Source organism: Hyla sarda, chromosome 3 (genome assembly GCF_029499605.1).
Source record: "Hyla sarda isolate aHylSar1 chromosome 3, aHylSar1.hap1, whole genome shotgun sequence".
In the NCBI taxonomy this organism is placed as follows: domain Eukaryota; kingdom Metazoa; phylum Chordata; class Amphibia; order Anura; family Hylidae; genus Hyla; species Hyla sarda.
The window spans coordinates 441,915,564-441,922,809 of NC_079191.1; the positions used below are offsets into that span (position 1 = coordinate 441,915,564).

The 7,246-nt window shown below is 43.1% G+C and overlaps 1 protein-coding gene across 3 annotated transcripts in view; it reads right to left on the reverse strand.

Annotated features, from left to right (window-relative positions):
• Window positions 1–6,922, reverse strand: part of DAAM2 (dishevelled associated activator of morphogenesis 2) — a 314,170-nt gene extending 307,248 nt beyond the window's left edge. For 2 of the 3 annotated variants that reach the window (XM_056568637.1, XM_056568633.1), the window contains exon 1: window positions 6,749–6,922. The gene's annotated coding sequence lies outside the window, so the exon portion shown is untranslated. The other variant, XM_056568634.1, reaches the window with a different exon arrangement.
• Between the last annotated feature and the right edge of the window lie 324 nt (window positions 6,923–7,246).

A 7,246-nucleotide genomic window follows, 5' to 3' on the forward strand; every position in this document is an offset into this window, starting at 1 on the left:
TACATCTACACTCACTGTCATCTACATCTACACTCACTGTCATCTACATCTACACTCACTGTCATCTACATCTACACTCACTGTAATTTACATCTACACTCGCTGTCATCTACATCTACACTCGCTGTCATCTACATCTACACTCGCTGTCATCTACATCTACACTCACTGTCATCTACATCTACACTCACTGTCATCTACATCTACACTCACTGTCCTCTACATCTACACTCACTGTCATTTACATCTACACTCAATGTCATCTACATCTACACTCACTGTCATCTACACTCACTGTCATCTACATCTACACTCACTGTCATCTACATCTACACTCACTGTCATCTACATCTACACTCACTGTCATCTACATCTACACTCACTGTCATCTACACTCACTGTCCTCTACATCTACACTCACTGTCCTCTACATCTACACTCACTGTCCTCTACATCTACACTCACTGTCATCTACATCTACACTCACTGTCATCTACATCTACACTCACTGTCATCTACATCTACACTCACTGTCATCTACATCTACACTCACTGTCATCTACATCTACGCTCGCTGTCATCTACATCTACACTCACTGTCATCTACAGCTACACTCACTGTCATCTACATCTACACTCACTGTCATCTACATCTACACTCACTGTCATCTACATCTACACTCACTGTCATCTACATCTACACTCACTGTCATCTACATCTACACTCACTGTCATCTACATCTACACTCACTGTCATCTACATCTACACTCACTGTCATCTACATCTACACTCACTGTCCTCTACATCTACACTCACTGTCATCTACATCTACACTCACTGTCATCTACACTCACTGTCATCTACATCTACACTCACTGTCCTCTACATCTACACTCACTGTCATCTACATCTACACTCACTGTCATCTACATCTACACTCACTGTCATCTACATCTACACTCACTTTCCTCTACATCTACACTCACTGTCATCTACACTCACTGTCATCTACATCTACGCTCACTGTCATCTAAATCTACACTCACTGTCATCTACACTCACTGTCATCTACATCTACACTCACTGTCATCTACATCTACACTCACTGTCCTCTACATCAACGCTCACTGTCCTCTACATCTACACTCACTGTCATCTACATCTACACTCACTGTCCTCTACATCTACACTCACTGTCATCTACATCTACACTCACTGTCATCTACATCTACACTCACTGTCATCTACATCTACACTCACTGTCATCTACATCTACACTCACTGTCATCTACATCTACACTCACTGTCATCTACATCTACGCTCACTGTCCTCTACATCTACACTCACTGTCATCTACATCTACACTCACTGTCCTCTACATCTACACTCACTGTCCTCTACATCTACACTCACTGTCATCACCATCTACACTCACTGTCATCTACATCTACACTCACTGTCATCTACATCTTCACTCAGTGTCATCTACATCTACACTCACTTACATCTACATCTACACTCACTGTCATCTACATCTACACTCACTGTAATTTACATCTACACTCGCTGTCATCTACATCTACACTCGCTGTCATCTACATCTACACTCGCTGTCATCTACATCTACACTCACTGTCATCTACATCTACACTCACTGTCCTCTACATCTACACTCACTGTCATCTACATCTACACTCACTGTCATCTACATCTACACTCACTGTCCTCTACATCTACACTCACTGTCATCTACATCTACACTCACTGTCATCTACATCTACACTCACTGTCCTCTACATCTACACTCACTGTCATCTACATCTACACTCACTGTCATCTACATCTACACTCACTGTCCTCTACATCTACACTCACTGTCATCTACATCTACACTCACTGTCATCTACATCTACACTCACTGTCATCTACATCTACACTCACTGTCATCTACATCTACACTCACTGTCATCTACATCTACACTCACTGTCATCTACATCTACACTCACTGTCCTCTACATCTACACTCACTGTCATCTACATCTACACTCACTGTCCTCTACATCTACACTCACTGTCATCTACATCTACACTCACTGTCATCTACATCTACACTCACTGTCCTCTACATCTACACTCACTGTCATCTACACTCACTGTCATCTACATCTACACTCACTGTCATCTACATCTACACTCACTGTCATCTACACTCACTGTCATCTACATCTACACTCACTGTCATCTACATCTACACTCACTGTCATCTACATCTACACTCACTGTCATTTACATCTACACTCACTGTCATCTACATCTACACTCACTGTCATCTACATCTACACTCACTGTCATCTACATCTACACTCACTGTCCTCTACATCTACACTCACTGTCATCTACATCTACACTCACTGTCATCTACATCTACACTCACTGTCATCTACATCTACACTCACTGTCATCTACATCTACACTCACTGTCATCTACATCTACACTCACTGTCATCTACATCTACACTCACTGTCATCTACATCTACACTCACTGTCCTCTACATCTACACTCACTGTCATCTACATCTACACTCACTGTCCTCTACATCTACACTCACTGTCATCTACATCTACACTCACTGTCCTCTACATCTACACTCACTGTCATCTACACTCACTGTCATCTACATCTACACTCACTGTCATCTACATCTACACTCACTGTCATCTACATCTACACTCATGTCTCATGGTGCAGTTTTAGAGCTGGGGATCTGTTACAGTGATTATTCTGTTTTCTTTGACATCAGTATTAGCGCAGGATCCCAGAACATTTTATTGCATCTGACACCAGAAGGAAACAGAAGGGAACATTCGGGATTACGTCAATTGCCGGGAGTTCGCTGCAGACGCCTCTTCTTCTCATTCGCTGTGTCCGGCCTCACTTGGGATGTTTTCTGCTGTTACACTGAACAGAAGCTGCAGCACAACAAGGCCTTTCTTCTCCCGAGCTGCAGCATCCAACATCAGCAGGAGGCAGCGTGGGACAAGAGCGCCCTCTAGCAGTGGCAGGTGGTACTGCAGTGTCCTTCTCAGTAGAACAGTGTGTTCCAACCAGTGTGTCTCAAGCTGTTGCAAAACTACAACCCCCAAAATGCTAAGCAGCAGGTATCGCGGTCTGGGCAGTGGATGGGAGACCAACAATTCTCCGAGCAGGGTTTCCCAACCAGAATGCCTCCAGCTGTTACAAAACTACAACCCCCAGCATGCTACACAGCAGGTATCTTGGTCCAGACAGTGGATGGGAGACAAACAATGCTCAAAGCAATGTTTCCCAACCAGTGTGCCTCCAGCTGTTGCAAAATTACAACCCCCAGCATGCTAAGCAGCAGGTATCTTGGTCCAGACAGTGGATGGGCGACCACAAGTGCTTAGAGCAATGTTTCCCAACCAGTGTGCCTCCAGCTGTTGCAAAACTAAAACCCCCAGCATGCTAAGCAGCTGGTATCATGGTCTGGGCAGTGGATGGGAGACCAAAAATGCTCAGAGCTGTGTTTCCTAACCAGTGTGTCTCAAGCTGTTGCAAAACTACAACTCCAAGCATGCCCTTGGAGTTGTAGTTTTGCAACAGCTGGAGGCACAATGTTTGAAAAAACACTGCAGTATAACTTGAATTTCTGAATTTCCCCTCCCCCCCTCCCCCATGTCCTATATCTCCTGCAGAACCTCTTGCGTCGTCACCTGTTTCCCTCTACGGGAGACGTTCCCCTCCAGACGTCTCTGGGCTGTTGAACATTACACATATTCCTCTACGCTGCGCCAAAACCACAAACACCTGCGCCCCTTTACAGATTTCCAAAACTCTTAGATTTACCATAGAACAAAAAAAACAAGCAGAGACAGCGAGGAAGCGCCCGTCCGCCTTGTTAACCCCTGCGCCGAAGGTGAAGGCAGAAAATACACAGTACAGACGTAGCAGAGCTGAGCTTGTTAGAGACACCAGTGCCCGGCACGTCAGGTTGGCCACGATGCACCAGAGTTTAGTATTAAACAAAGTATTATTTGTGATTTTACATGGGACTGCAGGTAAGAACACTACGTATTCACGTGCACCTGCTAAAACTTCGAATGAACAAACCCAGCTCTGCTACATCTATATTTCACGAGGATAGTTCTATAACCGTAAATAATATTTTGTTGTAAAATGAGTATAAAGAGAAGCTAAAGTGCCCCGGAAATCAAGGGGTTAAATTCCTGACATTGCGGCGTTAGACGTCAGGCATTGTGGGGAACAGGTAGATTAGTCACATACGTGTTACTGACTCTGACTAGTCGCTGACTATTAGTCACAGAGCTGACAATTAAGAGGTTGTAATGCAAAGACAGATACACTGTAACAGAAATTCAGAAGTGAACAGAAACTAAATCGAAAGACGGAGAAAATGCGAACTCCTCTCAACTACACGCCGCTCCTCACAACAAGCCGCCAGGATGTGTGTGTGTATATATATATATATATATATATATATATATATAGTGACTGCTATGTCAGTGCTGACAACCAGGAACCCGCGCTGACAACCGCAACAGATCCGCAACAATGTATCAGCGCTGAGACCGGACAACAAGTGTCTGTGATAGATACAGATGTAGCAGAGCTGAGGCTGTCACTACATGTGTTATCTGGGACATCACTCTACATAGGACTGCAAAATATACTGAAGCATATGCGGTAAATTGTCGCCAATCATCTGTAATGTCCCACAGGACAGCAGGTGACATCTAATGCATCGTTTATACAGCTGTGACAGTTACATAGGACTGCAGGTATCATCTAATGCATTATTTATATATAGGAGTCATCGCTGTTTTCTGTGGAATTACATAGGACTGCAGGGAACATCTAAGGCATTATTTATATACAGCTGTCAATCAGTTACATAGGACTGCAGGTGACATCTACTACATTATCTGTACTCAGAGAGTTATCACTGTTATCTGTGGTGTTACATAGGACTGCAGGTCACATCTATACATTATCTGTACTCAGAGAGTTATCACTGTTATCTGTGGTGTTACATAGGACTGCAGGTCACATCTATACATTATCTGTACTCAGAGAGTTATCACTGTTATCTGTGGTGTTACATAGGACTGCAGGTTACATCTATACATTATCTGTACTCAGAGAGTTATCACTGTGTTATCTGTGGTGTTACATAGGACTGCAGGTCACATCTATACATTATCTGTACTCAGAGAGTTATCACTGTTATCTGTGGTGTTACATAGGACTGCAGGTCACATCTATACATTATCTGTACTCAGAGAGTTATCACTGTGTTATCTGTGGTGTTACATAGGACTGCTGGTAACATGTATACATTATCTGTACTCAGAGAGTTATCACTGTTATCTGTGTTGTTACATAGGACTGCAGGTCACATCTATACATTATCTGTACTCAGAGAGTTATCACTGTTATCTGTGGTGTTACATAGGACTGCAGGTCACATCTATACATTATCTGTACTCAGAGAGTTATCACTGTTATCTGTGGTGTTACATAGGACTGCAGGTCACATCTATACATTATCTGTACTCAGAGAGTTATCACTGTGTTATCTGTGGTGTTACATAGGACTGCAGGTCACATCTATACATTATCTGTACTCAGAGAGTTATCACTGTTATCTGTGGTGTTACATAGGACTGCAGGTCACATCTACTACATTATCTGTACTCAGAGAGTTATCACTGTTATCTGTGGTGTTACATAGGACTGCAGGTCACATCTATACATTATCTGTACTCAGAGAGTTATCACTGTTATCTGTGGTGTTACATAGGACTGCAGGTCACATCTATACATTATCTGTACTCAGAGAGATATTGTTATCTGTGGTGTTACATAGGACTGCAGGTCACATCTACTACATTATCTGTACTCAGAGAGTTATCACTGTTATCTGTGGTGTTACATAGGACTGCAGGTCACATCTACTACATTATCTGTACTCAGAGAGTTATCACTGTGTTATCTGTTGTTTTACATAGGACTGCAGGTCACATGTATACATTATCTGTACTCAGAGAGTTATCACTGTGTTATCTGTGGTGTTACATAGGACTGCAGGTCATATCTATACATTATCTGTACTCAGAGAGTTATCACTGTTATCTGTGGTGTTACATAGGACTGCAGGTCACATCTATACATTATCTGTAATCAGAGTTATCACTGTGTTATCTGTGGTGTTACATAGGGCTGCAGGTCACATCTATACATTATCTGTCCTCAGAGAGGTATCACTGTTATCTGTAGTGTTACATAGGACTGCAGGTCACATCTATACATTATCTGTACTCAGAGAGTTATCACTGTGTTATCTGTGGTGTTACATAGGACTGCAGGTCACATCTATACATTATCTGTACTCAGAGAGTTATCACTGTGTTATCTGTGGTGTTACATAGGACTGCAGGTCACATACATTACAGTAGCAGTACTTACAGACAGTTAAATGCCAAATCCAGCTCTGCTACATCCATAAGCTTCCATTCCATTACATGCAGAATTCCCAGGCTGGCAGTGCCATGATGCCCTGTACCCCGGGCCCTGGTGATGCCCAGGCAGGATGAAGGGTTAATGCTCCTCGGTCCCCGAATCTTTCTGCTCCACTTGTTTTTGCAGCTGTTGTGATTTTGGGAGAACAGGACAATAAAGCCCAGAGGAGGGGGCAGAGGCCTTACCAGGGTGCAGGCTGGAGGGTCTCAGGCCGGTGCCAGGGGGTCCATTCCAGGGCACAGCAGAGCGGGCAGTGTTGCTGAGGCTGTGCAGGGTGTGTGTGTGTGTGTACACTGCCCAGGATCACATCAGGAACTGCTTCCCATTCCTCAGGCAGGAGGCTGGGCCACTCTGTGCTACTGTGCAGCCTTAAAGAGACAGCAGGGAGGATCCTGATCACTGCAGCTCACCACTGCGACTGGGGATCACTGGGGGTGTCAGGGTAATCCACGTGTATCATTGTATAATAATCATAATCATAATTAATAATAATAATCCACATGTATCACTGTATAATAATAAATCATAATTAATAATAATAATCCACATGTATCACAGTATAATAATAATCATAATTAATAATAATAATCCACATGTATCACTGTATAATAATAATAATCCATGTATATCTCTATGTATCACAATATTATGATAATCCCTATGTTTATCCACAGCTGTCTGGA